This window comes from Phocoena phocoena, chromosome 6 (genome assembly GCF_963924675.1).
Source record: "Phocoena phocoena chromosome 6, mPhoPho1.1, whole genome shotgun sequence".
Taxonomy (NCBI): domain Eukaryota; kingdom Metazoa; phylum Chordata; class Mammalia; order Artiodactyla; family Phocoenidae; genus Phocoena; species Phocoena phocoena.
This window is the reverse complement of record NC_089224.1, coordinates 49,126,215-49,141,945: the sequence shown is the minus strand read 5'-3', so window position 1 is coordinate 49,141,945 and position 15,731 is coordinate 49,126,215. Positions and strand designations below refer to the sequence as shown.

General features: G+C 35.9%; 1 protein-coding gene across 1 annotated transcript in view; it reads left to right on the top strand.

Annotated features, from left to right (window-relative positions):
• CNTLN (centlein) overlaps positions 1–15,731 on the top strand; it is a 336,707-nt gene that overhangs the window by 257,712 nt on the left and 63,264 nt on the right. The gene's annotated exons all lie outside the window — the stretch shown is intronic.

Below are 15,731 nucleotides of genomic sequence, written 5' to 3'. Positions count from 1 at the left end.
AGGATTGAAGTAGTGACACATGCTGCAACATGAATGATGAACTTTGAAAACATGCTAAATGGAATAGTCACAGAAGACCACATATAGTAATATTTCATGTATGAAATGTCCAGAAGAGGCAAAATCTATAGAGACAGAATTTAGGTTAGTGGTTGTGTAGGCCCCGGGATGGGAGAGGAGTGTCTGTTAATGGGCATGAGGTTTCTTTCTGGTATGGATGATGGAAATGTTCTAAAATTAGTCTGTGGTGACAGTTGCACAAGTCCATAAACATACTAAAAGTCATTCAGTCATACACTTAAAAAATGGGTGAATTTTATGGTATGTAAACTATACCTTAATAAAGTTCTTAATAAAAGAAGTAATACTATATTATGAACACTTAGGTGAAATTGAAATTTGAGTTTCACATTTAAGTTCTGCCAGGCGTACACAGTTTTCCAAAGAGTAGAAAAAGTAGAAACAAATTCCTTCTAATTTTATGAGGGTAATGTAACTTTGACAATACAAGATAAAAAAATGTTAGAAATGGAAATTAATGTGAACATAGTTGTAACACTGATTTCCAAACCCTTGGTAAATCTAATCAGACAATGTATTTTTAAAAGTCATGAATAAGCCAGGAAATCCCAGAAATAAAAAGTTTGATTAGAAAATGTATCCATGTGATTTACCACATAACAAAGAAAGGAAGAAAATATGTTAAACATGCAGAAAATCTGGGGTAACATCAACAAGATGGAAGAATAGGAAGCACCAGACCTTCTTTTTCCCACAGAGACACCATTTCAACAACAATACTCGGACCAGTTCCTTTTGTGAGAAATCCAGAAACCAGCCAAGAGGCACCTGCACCCCTGGCAAGTACACAACCAGCTGCACTGCAGTTGCTTGGGAAATTTGTGGCACTGTCTTGGCAGAGTCCTACCCTCTGGCACACCACCTTGTGATCTGGGGGAAACTCCCAGTTCCCAGCTTCTCCCCAGGGAGGGAAAAAGTATACTGGACCTTAAGCCTGCCTGGAGGATGGGCTTCTTTCTCATCTGTCTCTGCTGATGGGACCCGCCATACTCTAGATACCTGGGGGCCACTGAGAACCAAAAAAAAGCTATATGGCATGCTGCTGTTCCAGAGGACCCGTGGCACAGCAGACAGAAGGTGATATAGCTTGGTGGCCTCTCCCTCAGAGAGAAGAAGAATGGAGTGTGTGTCCAGAATTCTGGCTTTTCAGGAGCTGCCTGAGGGACGAGTATCTATTTAGCTCAGCTTGGGGCACTGAAGGAACTGGACATACTCTAGGTAGATGTCTGGGTGCTGCTGTGAGCAAAAAAGAGCTATGTGGCATGCTACTATTTCTGAGGACCCCAGTACAGAAGACAGCAGAGGGAGCAAGAGTTTATCAGCTCCTGAAGAAAAAAAAAAGGAAATACCTCTAATTAGAAATCTACACACAGAAGTTTAGGAGAAGTCACATCCACAGAAAAGATTGGAGTGTTCCCAGAATCTCTAGCTAGACTGACTGATGAAGCTCTTTCCTTATGCAAAGCCAATCCATAAAGACCAGAAGAGGTAGATATTTCTTCAAGTTCATGGATAACAACAGAAAGTTACAAGGAACACAAGGAGACAGTAAAATGGCCCAATCAGAGGAACAAAATAAATCTCTAGAAATCTACCCTAAAGAAACAGGCATATTAGTTATCTGAAAAAGAATTTAAGATAACCATCATAAAGATGTTCAGTGAGCTCAAAAAATGATTCATGGACAAAATGAGAATTTCAACAAGAGATAGAAAATGTAAAAAAGAAACAAATTTTGGAACTGAAGAATATAATAATTGATCTGAAAATTCACTAGAAGTTTCAACATCAGACTTTATCAAGCAGAAAATAGCATCAGTGGAATAAAAGACAGGTCATTTGAAATTATCCAGGCAGAGGAGTAAAAAGAATGAAAAAAAGTAAAGAAAGCCTAAGGAGCTTATGGGATATATCAAGTGGACTAATACTGTGGGAGTCTCAGAAGGAGAAGAGAGAGGGAAAGGGGCAGAAAGCTTATCTAAAGAAATAATGGCCAGAAGAAAAATCTGCCAACCAACAATATTATATCTGGCAAAATAGCCCTTCAAAAATGAAGGAAAGGGCTTCCCTGGTGGCGCAGTGGTTGAGAGTCCGCCTGCCGATGCAGGGGACACGGGTTCATGCCCCGGTCTGGGAAGATCCCACATGCCACGGAGCAGCTGGGCCCATGAGCCATGGCCACTGAGCCAGTGCTTCCGGAGCCTGTGCTCCGCAACGGGAGAGGCCACAACAGTGAGAGGCCCATGTACTGCAAAGAAAAAAAAAAAAAAAAGAAGGAAAAATATTGGGAGATTGGGATTGACATATATACACTAATATGTATAAAATAGATAACTAATAAGAACCTGCTGTATAAAATAAATAAAATAAAATGAAGGAAAAATAAAGACTTTCCCAGATAAACAAAGGCTGAGGGAGTTTATCACCACTAGATCTGTCCTACAAGAAATGCTTAAAGGAGCCCTTCAAGTTGAAACAAAAAGATGCTAAACAGCAACATGAAAACATATGAAATTATGAAGCTCACTTGGTAAAGGAAAATATATAGACTATATAGATGAATACAGAATATTGTGATACTATAATGATAGTGTGGAATCATTTTTAGTGTTGGCATAGAGGTTAAAAGACAAATGTATGTAAAAAACTATAACTGTAAAATTACGTTAATGGGCAGACAATATGAAAAGATGTAATTCATGGGCTTCCCTGGTGGTGCAGTGGTTGAGAGTCTGCCTGCCGATGCAGGGGACACGGGTTCGTGCCCCGGTCCGGGAAGATCCCACATGCCGCGGAGTGGCTGGGCCCATGAGCCATGGCCGCTGAGCCTGAGCATCTGGAGCCTGTGCTCTGCAACGGGAGAGGCCATAACAGTGAGAGGCCCGCGTACCACACAAAAACAAAACAAAACAAAACAAAAAAAGATGTAATTTGTAACATCAATAGCATAAAATGTTTGGGAAGGAGAAGTAAAAGTGTAGAATGTTGTATTTAATTGAAGTCAAGTTGTTATCAGCTTAAAATAGTTTGTTATAACTATATGATGTTTTATGTAAGCCCCATGGTAACCACAAAGACTATACCTATAGAAGATACACCAAAAGAAATGAGACAGTATCAAAGCATGCCGCTACAAAAATAACAAAATACAAAAGAAGATAGGAAGAGAGGAAAATAAAAACAAAAGAGCTATTAGACAGAAAACAACAGAATGGCAATAGTAAGTCCTTTCTTATCAATTATGACTTTAACTGAATTTACATTTACTCCCCAATCAAAAGACAAAGAGTGGCTATATGGATTTTAAAAAAAGCAAGATCCAACTGTACTAAACTCATAAATTTGTTAGGGTAGATCTCATGTTATATGATTTTTACCACAATGAAAAAAATTACAGATAATTTTTTGATACAATTAAATACCTGTTCATGATAAAATTCTCTTAGTAAACTAGAAATAGCTGAGAACTTTCTTACTGTGTTAGGTATATACCAAAACCTTGAAACAATCATCATACTTAATGGTGGGAGTTAGAATCATTCTTTTTAAAACCAGGAAGAAGACATTTATACCTACCATGACTGCTTGTCTTAGACATTGTGCTGGAGGGCACATGACTGCTTGTCTTAGACATTGTGCTGGAGGGCACAGGCAACACACTAAGATAAGAAAAAGAAATGAAAGTTAAAACTATTAGAAATGAAGAAACAAAACTGTCATTAGTTCCAAGCACTATGCTTGTCTGTACAGAATCTCAAGACAAATTACTAATAGATTTCAGCAAGATTGCTAGGTATAAAATCAATATATGCTACGATGAGATTTCTATTCACCAGCCTTCAACAAATGTGCTATTTTTAAAAAGAAATATTATTTAAGTTATAGCAGGAATTATATGGTATCCAGTTATGGAAGATGGAACCCAAATTCAGAGATGTTAAAATGTGAAGAAGGAATGTCTTAAAAGCACTATATGTCTTTTGGAAATACACACATATGTATTAAAAGTATAAGGAAATAGCAGGGAATGATAAACACCAAAATGTTCAGGATAGTGATTATATCTGGTCAGTCAGAGGGGATAGGATCATGCCTTCAATTCTATTAGTAATACATTGTCTTTGTTGAGTGATTGATAAAGGGACATTCGTTATATTTTTTTTATTTATGTATTACATATTTGAAATATTTCATAAAAAATAAAAAAAGAAACCTATTGATGCCATTATCCCAGAGAAAGATGCTGGGAGTGGAACAAATCTTTGCAGCAAGACAAAAGGTTTGTGGGAGTATAAGCAGACGTGGAGTCAGAGAAGGAGAAGGTGGGGAGAGTGTTGTAACAGAAACAAGGGAGGGAATGTTTCCAGTAAGAAAAAGGAGAAGAGTTGGTCAATGGTGTCAGATGCCATAGAGGAATAGAAAATAGGACAACTGAGAAGAGGTTTTTGGACCTGTTTTTAGACAGCTTTATTAACAGGACTCTTGATAGCAAGTGACAGAAACTGAACTCTAAATAAGGAGAAAAAAAAAAGCTCACAAAATCAAAGGATAAACTGAAGAGAATAGACTTGGGAAGAATAGCATTAACTAGAACCAGACACTAATGTCTTTAAAGGTTTCTCTTTATCTCATGTGTCTTCCTCTCAGACCAGCTTTCTCCATATGGCTCTGGCCTTGGGTACCAGCCATGTGGTAACATCCTTAGAGCTTAGACACCAGAGAAGAAAGCGATTTTTCTTTCTCATCTTTCAGTCTTCCTTTGATTTACATAGTTTATAAATTTCTGGGACCACAGGAAAAAATGCTTTGTTTGTATGTAATTTTTAGTTAGGATTTAGATTCATTTCATTATATGCATATTTTTTATCTACATGAATAATTGGCAGGAAATTTGAAAATCATGCAGGAAACAAGGTAGTTTCTGTTGGGCAGGACTGATACAGACTTTGCAGTACATCTAGTGTTCCTGGCTCTCACCCGTTTCAGTGCTGGCACTGAAAAGTGCCCTCACTAATTTCCAAAATATATGTCTAGGTAGTATGCACTCTTTGAGAACCACTGATACAGGAGAAAAGCAGAGAAACCAGCTTGATTAGTAAAAATGGAAAGAACTCCAGACTACCCTCTTCCTAAAGAGCTGTATAAATCATAATATTTCACTTAGCACAACTGAGTAAGAGATAATTTACTGAGTGACTACTCTGTTAGGTCAAGCTTTACTAATGGGAAGAATATGATAAACAAGATAATTTTAAGTAGACCAATTAAATGAAGGATGGTAGAAGTTCCTATATGAAATTTTCGTGTTAACAAAAAGTTTTTCAAGTGAAACCAATAAGAAATATCTTGTATAATTTAGTCTAAGTCCAAGGTTTGTAAATCTCTTTTTTCTCCTTTAAAAGAAATTTCTACTCTATGTCATGAAAGTCATTTTTTTACCTTTTTAATATATATTTTCACATATATTCATTTTTAATGAAAAATCTCATTTTATATCAGATCCAATTATAGCAAAAGCTATTCTTTTAAAGAAATGTCCTCTTTTTTTTACTCTCTTGAATCTTGTGAAACTTGCATAGGAAATAGAGAAAAACATTATTAACTTGCTTCCCTTGAGAATTTTAGTAGGGTGTACTTATAAGTGTAATCAAAATCATATGAATACTTAGTGCTGCTGCTGTTAAATTTGTAATGAGTTGTAGGGTTTCTTTAAAAACACCCCAACTGGCTCTCATCCAAGTAACTTGTTTGCAGAGCTTAGATGTAGTACAAATCAGGAAAGCTGTGGTTAACTGTTGACCCGATCAGTAAAAAAATTCAATTTCTAAGTATTAAGACAGTATTCATATTTAGTATGTATTTAAGAAATGTATATCATTTTACTCATTTGAACATATGAAGTCAGAGCTAGAGATGATCTTTAGCCTTTGGGTTTATTACCCAGAACGTTGGTAATATTTCATTTAGATTAGCGTGATAATGCACTATTCATATGAATTGATTTCAGTATAATTTAAATAAACTTAATAATCATTTACATGCATTTTACAGGCTTACTGAAAATCCTTTACCTTATAAAAATGTGAATTCTAGAAATAGATCATGGTCTATTATAAATTTTTAGAAGTCATAAATTATTTGAAGAAATATTGATGCCTTTCTTCTGAAGTCTATGTAAAAATTAAGTATTATGAGCAGTTTTTAATTGTCTAGACTCTGGCTTCCATTTAGTAACAATACTATATATGTGGGCATTAGTTTCCTCAGGCCAGTCCACTAAGGCCTTTTTGTGCAATAAAGTACAGTGCATTAAGAAGCAATTATCACCCCACTAGGATGGAAAAAAAAAGTATTGAAATCTATTGCTTAGGAAAAACAAATTTAATTGGGGAGAATGAGGCAGACTTCATGAGACTTCTACGGATATTCTAGAGTTTGATAGCCTCTGTTCCTGATAACTCAATCACTGTCTGTAACTTCACTTGAAATTTTATGGCTGTTCTTTATGTAGATACAGATACAGTATTAATATCACCCTGAAACACCAACTGTTGTTTTTAGTGATTTGGCATGTTTATTTCTTTTTCTCTTTTTTCTTAAGTAACCGAAAAAAAAAGTATTGATAAAAGTGGTAGAGGAAACATAAAGAGAATATGTGTATACAGTACCTGTGAGGAATAGGTATTTCTGTTTCGAATTAGCTGAGTTTAAGCAATAGAAAGCAGGAGAAAGAGAGTGAAAAAGAGGGATTTAGAAAGACATTGCTCAGTTTCTCTTCAGGACATCAGATGGCCCTGCCATCTTCTCGCATTTCTATTGGGGAAGGGAATCAGAATGGGAATGCATTGCAACTTGATGGTCATCGGTAAGCATGCCATGTGTACATCAAATATCTGGAGGGCTGAAACTGAACTTAATATTACCTTACGAACATTGAGAAATTCTTATAATAGTGACAATGCTGAATTATTCTGGATATACTTCTGGTTACATATATCTGTCTCTGTATTTAATATGTGATATGTACGTTTTAAGGGGAATTTTATCTTAGTAACTACGGTAGAGGATTTGAAATAATTACAAACCTACAGTTGAGCAGTTCTTGCTATGAATAAACCAAACATTGATTGTTTTTCCATGAATACTTGAAAGTCAGTTGTATTAGTTAGTTTTCCAAGTTTCACATGTAATACATTTTTGCTGATTCTTTTTCTGTAGTTGTGGAAACAGAAGTTTAAGCAATGTGGTTTAACTTCAGTCCAGTTAAAATTCATCAGTTTTGTTATTCAGATTATTTTGAAAAACACTATATTGCTAGTATCACATAGATTAATAGTTACTATAAATGCCTATTATGTCAAAGCTATGAATACAAATAAAAAGATACATGTTAAATGTATTTAGTATTGGGGGCTGTTTTAAAAATTAAAAGTATTAGTAAGCTCTTTTAAACAATTTGACATTTGAAATAATAGTGTTGATTTTCATTTTGAGAAATAATATTCAGACATATTTACAGAATAATTATTGGGCATTATCTGGAACTTACATTACAAAGGATAAGGGCATTGAATTAATTTTACTCCTTGTAAATGTTATGAGAGTAGCATATCTCTTATCCATATGCAGATATCCATATTTCTTTGATAGAATCTAATTTGAGCACATCAGGACAGATTGGCATTTTCAGTACCATAAAAACTGCTTTGTTAATTGCAAACCATATTTAGTATGACCTTATAACAAAGTAGCACCTTAAGTGTCACGCTTTGTCTTTAATCTGCACACTAGAGCTGGGTTCATCTGTACTAGACAACTGCACTTCATGAAAAGAGTTTTTTTCTTGGTAGGCAATTAGCAGTAATTAGGAAGATTCAGCTCAGTAAGATGTCAACATGAGATTGTTTAAAAAAGTTGAATGTCAGTGACTTAAAAAGAAAAGTTCTTCTGACACATAGGTATGGCATGTGAAACATGAAATGTTATTTTAACTTTTCTGCTTATTATTCATGCACAATATTATTTTGTCATTCAGACGCTACACTGACAGAGTGTAAAGGGTGTTAAAATAGTGCTGCTAGAATAAAGAGAGGATTAATCTACCATTGGCCAATTAGCCAAAGGGTACTTAATGGTCTCTAAAGGCTACTGAAGTCTAACTACTAGCAAAAGCATTGGTAAAAAGTCCTCTATATTACCTTCATTTGCTTGACATTTTGTGAAACATAGTATAGGCTTTTAATAACTGAATTTGTCAGAAAATAGTTTATAAATGAGTGTTGTTGTAACTAAGTATATTTTTCATAAGAAAATTTTGTTACATAAATAATTCCACCTCTGCCTAAGATCTTTGTTCTTTTTTTTCTTTTTTTTTTTTTTTTGGTTGGTGGTTTTTAATTTTTAATTCTTTTTCTTGAATATCTCAGGTATCATAACGAAGGAAAATGCATGTTTTAAATTTAAAACACTTGCTACTAACTTGGAAGGGTTATTAATCTGAACTATTTATCTTTCTAGATAAGTACTTTTATGGAAAATATTTTGCTAGTGACCTAGAAATTTATGTACTTTTTTTGTAACTCATATGTTTTAATTAAGTGACTGTGCTTTTAGTCATACATGGATGACATGCAGAATTTTATTTCTTTCAGTTTTATTCCTTGTAAAAGAAAAATTTTCCCAATGAAAGAATATTAATACTATCCACAGGAGGGAGAAATATCATTAAGATCATGGTGACTTTCTAGGAGAGTCTTGCCTATAGAATTTACATGGATATTGTTCAACTAGAATTTTCTCTTCAGTCTCTTTTGCTTTAGTTCTGGTAACGAAATCCTTATGTTATAATTTTTTAAGATCATAATATAGGATTTTTTAAATTGCTGCCTCTGCTTAAATGTGAACCAGAAAAAAACTGATTGTGAGATATAAATGAACTTATGTATTCAATATGAAATGATTTCATTCACTATTCTCAGTTCTATGCAGAATTCAAGATTAAAGATTTTGGTGAAGTAATTGGAAACAGACCATTCCCAATAAATGATTGCTTTTCCCTACTTGGACTGTCAAGGCCTTTGGGTTTCAAAAGGAGAAAGAAAAATAAGAGACTCCACTATCATTATAGATGGAAACTAGCCCTCACTTTCTCTGGTTACTTATTGACCTTTTCTAACATTTGACATCTCACCTTTGCCCCAGCGTGGACTGGAAAGAATCCTTCTGCCACCATCTATTTCCTCCATAGGCTTCCCAGAAATCCTGCTCCTGTGACCCTGACATTCACCCTCATATTAAGCTGGGTTTTCTTGCATTTCCATGTGTCTACTTTTCAGATCCCACTATCCCAACTAAGAACATTTTCAAATTTTTTAAATGGTTCATTATTTTAAGTTTCTAATCCAGTGGTGAAAAATATATGAGGAGAACTGAATAGTGTTTTTCAATGCTATAAAGTCATTACTGTCCAGGAAAAAAAAAAAGTTAGGTCAGAATCAAACTTTTATTAGAAATGAAAAGTTATACCACATCCTATTCCTTTACTGCTCATTGAACATTCAAAACCATTTTCTTTACACAACTAGTATCATGTCCATTGAATAGGCAGATGTTGAATATTTTATTCTTTGGAGACAGCAAGATCAGAGAGTCTCTAAAAATATATTGTTTGGGGGGCGATTAGGGAAATGATTCTTTCCGGTTTTATTTTTTTCTAAACCCTTTTCTTCTTTTCATTTGGGCTATAAGAATGTTTTCCACGGGCCCTGTTTTATTTTTTCTGATAATTCATTCTTGAACATTAAAATGTTTACCGAGGCTCCCTGCTGGAGAAGAGACCCTCCATCTCATCAGGACTGCCCTGAATTTATGCAGCAGTTTCTGATAGATGCCTTCTCTAGAGTAAAAGTTGTAAAGCAGGATGATTGTATATCTAGCCATGGCCTTTAATGTTATATCGAGCTTCCAGGAAACTTTTGACAAAACAAATCAGGAGGAGTACACGGAAGGAAACTGGCTGTAACTTGCATTTACCAGACAGGATTTGAAGGCAGCAGCAGTTCCCTTAGCTCCCCGATTTGTTTCTCCATAGCACTTACTGTAGTTTATCATGATATATTTCTAGGTTATAGACTGGTAACTACCTAAAGGCAAGGATTATAACTTTTTTATCATCGAAAATATAGAGCTAATACAGTGCCTACCACATAGTATGTAAAAAGGAATGAATCACAGATATTGAGTCAGGTCCTGAATGTAGATCTTACCTAGCAAAATCTTGCAGAAAATATCAAGTTGGGGCCCAGAATAAACAAAAGGCATGAATGAACTCCCATGTAAGAGAATAAAGGAGAGTACAACCAGGGAGCCTTATCTACCCTGTTCATGGGATTACTGTTGAGAGCAACAAAAGGAAACTTCTGGCCAGAGGCTTTTTGCTTGGCAATTAAACTACAAAATGCAGATCTGGAAGAGGCAATTTATATTTCTAGCATAGAAACTGGAACAGTTTTTTTAGAGCTATTGAAAAAATAAACACAAAATTATGGATGAGGAAAAGAAAAACCAGAGTGAGGATGTTGTACAAACTATGTACTGTGGATTCAGGACACTTGCTTAAGGGAAGGTAGGGAGGCAATAAGGGAAAAAGGAATAAGTTCAAAAAAAGGGGCTGCTTTTTAAAATCTGGGATTCATACTAGTTTTCCATGTTATGTAACAAGTTACCACAAATTTAGCAGCTTAGAAACGATATACACATTACCTCACAGTTTCCATAGTCAGGAGTCTGGCACAGGTTAGTGGCATCCTTTGCTCAGAGTATCACAAGCAGCCAAGCTGCCTTTCTTTCTGGAGTTCAGGCTTTTCTTCCAAGCTTCTGTGTTTGTTGGGAAAATTTAGTTCCTTGTGGTTGTAGGACTGAAGTACCTGTTTTCTTGCTCAAGGACCAGTCTCAGCTCCTGAGGTCTTCCTTAGGGCCTTAACATTATAGCCCCCTCTGTAGTCCTCTCATAACATGGCAACTTACTTCTTCAAGGCCAGCAGGAGAATCTTACCTCTGGCTAAAAGAGCCCCTGGCTTTTTTTTAAAGGGCTTACCTGATTATTCACCAGCCAGGGTAATCTCACTTTTGATTAACTCAAAGTCATGTGACTAGGAACCATAATTTACATCTACAGAATCCCTTTGCATATAACATAATGCAAATAGTGTAATCATGGGAGTGATAGCCTATCATATTCACAGTTCCAACACACATACAAGGGCATAGGCCACTGGGGGTCATCTAAGAATTCTGCCTACCATGATATATTTCATTACTGAATATATTATGCTCATTACTGAATAATGAATTCTCTAATATTTCCATGTTTCTTCTTACAGTTGCTTAGAGGGTTCTTTCCTCTTCAGAGACTTACGCTTCTTCAATGTTATATTTAAATAAATAATTAATAACTAGTGTCTCATTTTAAACTTTCATAGTGTTAACTTCTATTTTATAACCTTTGGTTAAATCAATACAAATCTCAGTATTATTCTCATTGACATCAACTTTTAAGTTGAAATCGATTTTAAAAAGATTGTAGAGGGGGCTTCCCTGGTGGCACAGTGGTTGAGAGTCCACCTGCCGATGCTGGGGACACGGGTTTGTGCCACGGTCCGGGAAGATCCCACATGCCACGGAGCGGCTGGGCCCGTGAGCCATGGCCGTTGGGCCTGCGCGTCCAGAGCCTGTGCTCCACAACGGGAGAGGCCACAACAGTGAGAGACCCGCATACCGAAAAAAAAAAAAAAAAAAGATTGTAGAGGAACTGCACTTGTATCCTAGTAGGGAATCCTAAGTTAAGATCAAACAAATAACTGTCACTTAAGACAAAGTAAAGTTTATGTCATGAGAGAAATTACAGAATTATTTGGTATTTGTGTGTGTGTGTATGTATATAGCACAGCTTTTTATTAATTCAGGTCCTCAGCCTTTAGGACACTTCTTAGACTCTGTATGGTAGCATTTTCCACAAGCTAATAATGCTAACAATAATACTGTAAATTTAAAGTTTACCAAGTGCTATCACAGATTTAAAAAAAAATTCTGCCCTCAAGATTACCTTTGCTAGGTAAGCAAGCATCATCTCTGGGTTTTTTTTGTTTTCTTTTTTTTTTTTTTTTTTGCGGTGGCTTCTCTTGTTGCAGAGCAGGGGCCCTAGGCGTGCGGGATTCATTAGTTGTGGCACGCTGGCTCAGTAGTTGTGGCTCACAGACTCTAGGGTGCAGGCTCAGTAGTTGTGGTGCGTGGGCTTAGTTGCTCCGCTGCATGTGGGATCTTCCTGGACCAGGGCTCGAACCCGTGTCCCCTGCATTGACAGGTGGATTCTTAACCACTGCGTCACTAGGGAAGTCCCAACAGCACAATCACTTTCTAACAAGGTCACCACAAAAGTCTCACATTCCATACCAAGTATAAACAAAAGAAAGTTATTATTTATCATTCTTGTCTCATCTGTAAAACTTCTCAATTAAGGAATAGAATGCTTAAACTGAGAGAAGTTAGTAATAGAGCCATAATTACTTGTCCAAAATGCTAAGGGATAATCAAAGGATTCGAAACTGATAGAATGTGTGATTTGTCTATTTCTTCTATTTTGACAGGTGCTCTGTAGCATTTCTAGACATATATAATTAACATCAGAAATATGTTTTAAAGATTATAGAGTTAAAACAGTTTAATCAAAGCATGATTTACATTTTAATAAATTGCAAGTCATTTGGTTTACTGTCTCCATAATTTCAGTATTTCTTTGTTTACTAAATTTTTGTACCATTAAATTGAATGGTATAATTACATATCTTTTAAAGAGATATATTTATTGTCTTGGTCTTTGCTCAATGAAGGATATATTTATAATGTCAGGATTTGCCACTGTGGAAAGAATAGATCTAATGGCATACAAGTTTAACAAATGAGAGAAGCCACCAGGAAGAAAAGATCCTCGTCAAAATTTAGTCTTCTGTATGCAGATGTAGAGAATGGACTTGAGGACACGGGGAGGGGAAAGGGTAAGCTGGGATGAAGTGAGACAGTGGCATGGACATATATACATATATACCAAATGTAAAATAGATAGCTAGTGGGAAGCAGCCGCATAGCACAGGGAGATCAGCTCGGTGCTTTGTCTACACCTCGAGGGGTGGGATAGGGAGAGTGGGAGGGAGACTCAAGAGGGAGGAGAAATGGGGATATACATATATGTATAGCTGATTCGCTTTGTTATACAGCAGAAACTAACACACCATTGTAAAGCAATTATACTCCAATAAAGATGTTAAAAGACTTTTTAAAATTTAGTCTCCTGTGTTGCCTGAGATTCCACCTAGAATTGTAGCCATGAGTTATGTCTTAACAAATGAAAATCTCAAAAAGTCTAATTTAGATACCGAACATTAACTTTAGGATGATAAATGTTCTGCTGCATACTATTTAAGTAAAAGCTTAATAATACTACATTGCTAATAAAAGTGTATTTTAATTTATATGGTAATAAAATAATAGAAAGATTATATATAAAAGCTGAAATCAATATATGTGTTTATAGCACCATCTGTGCGACAAACAGGTAGACTTGAATTTTTGAAACCTTTCTTCTGTTTCTTAGTATACAGAAAGCATTGCTTTTAGATACCATGGTAGGGGGGTGGGGGTGGATACATAGGTTAACAAAGGCACAGTCCTCTCTCAAGCCTTTGCTAGGGCCATGGTTGAGGAACAGCCATAATGCTATGGAAGCTAAGAGAATGGAGAAGCTACTTGGTTGGAAAAAAGGAGACAACTGCAGAGAAGATTTCATAAAGGAGGAAATACTAAGCTACTCTCTTTATGCATGAGAGAGATTTCAGCAGAAGGAAACACCATGTGTAGAGTCATCAACGTAGAAATGGCTGAAAGTTTTGGGGAAGGGCAGACAAGTTTGACTGCAGATGATGTGTGACTGAAACACAAATTGAAGTTTGAAGTTAAATCTTACAGAGCTTTATTATAACCACACACATCTGAGCTTTATTCTGTTGGGCTGAGGAACCCCTGAAGAGTTTTGAGTAAGAGAGTAACAGGTCAGTGTTGTCTTGGGAGGTTGTATAAAAGATGATTTGAACGTAGAGAAAGGTTGCCCATAGGGGAAAGGTTATTGCAGTGGTCTTAGTGGGATGATGAGTCTTCATTAAGAAAGTGGCAGGGGCTTCCCTGGTGGCGCAGTGCTTGAGAGTCCACCTGTCGATGCTGGGGACACGGGTTCGTGACCCGGTCCGGGAAGATTCCACATGCCGCGGAGAGGCTGGGCCCGTGAGCCATGGCCGCTGAGCCTGCGTGTCCGGAGCCTGTGCTCCGCAACGGGAGAGGCCACAACAGTGAGAGGCCCGCGTATCGCAAAACAAAAAAAAAAAAAAAAGAAAGTGGCAGAAGGAAATGAATATGAGAAATATTACATAATTTATAGAACCTGACGATTGGGCGCAGAGAATTAATAAACAGGGAGGGAGATGTATTCAACCTTGAATGATAACCAGGAAGATTTTCAGATTTAGGGCAATTATGAGTTTGCTTTTGATTTTCCATGTTATTTGTTACCTTTGGGACAATCCAGGGATGAATATTTTCTGAAAAATATAAAAAAACACGCTTTTAGATCATAGGTTACAATATAGCCAAAGAAAATTTTTTTTCACCGAAACATACTTGTTATTTCACCAAAACGTAGTTTAATCTCAAATATATCAAGCCCTAGTTTTGAATTCATGATCTAAAATATTCATATTTAACAGTATACACATGTATACACAAATATATATGTAATTACAGATTTATTGATATACTTTTTAGAAATTGTGTTTAAACATAGTGTTAATACTTAAGTAACTTATGTCCCGTATATATATGACTATACATGTTAGCCACATCTTCTACTGTTTTAACTAGAATTCTTAACAAAGAAAGCATTTTTTCCACCTCTGAGAGACTTCAGTACCATTTTGTATAATTGTTCCTTATGTTAAGCTACCATTATTATAAGCTTCTTTGGAATAATAAAGTAATAGTGCAGTTATCCTCTTAAGGATCTCTAAGTTGTTATGCCATTATAGCTTGGTGGCGTTCTGCTGACTACAGATGGGTGAATGAAAGGGGCTAACATTAAGGCGGTTTCTTTTATAGTTTCATAAAAGCATTACCAGTATGCCATTTAGTAAAATGTTCATGTTATTAAAAATTTAAATGTAAGGAGTTTAGTGCAATCTACCTCAACATTACAAAAAGGACTTGTCAACTATCAATCAAGTGCATAAAACTGAGTGAATGTGTTTGTATGCTATTTATTTGAACTAAATCTCTAATAAGCCTCTTCTGCTAATTGGACTTAACGTTTCTGTTGCTAAATGAGAAGCATTTTGGCTGCTGTATAGGGTAGTAAGACCTACCCAATGGAATAAACAACTAACATCTGTTATCCTGTCCTGCTCCAGCTTGACTTTTACCAGTTAAGTACATCAGCCCTGAAGTCAAGGTTATCAAATATGTGAATCTCTGGCACACCCATGTTTATATGAAGGCAAAGAAATAGCACATCATGAGTAAAGACCAGCCAACCAAAAGATATTGAGTACAGC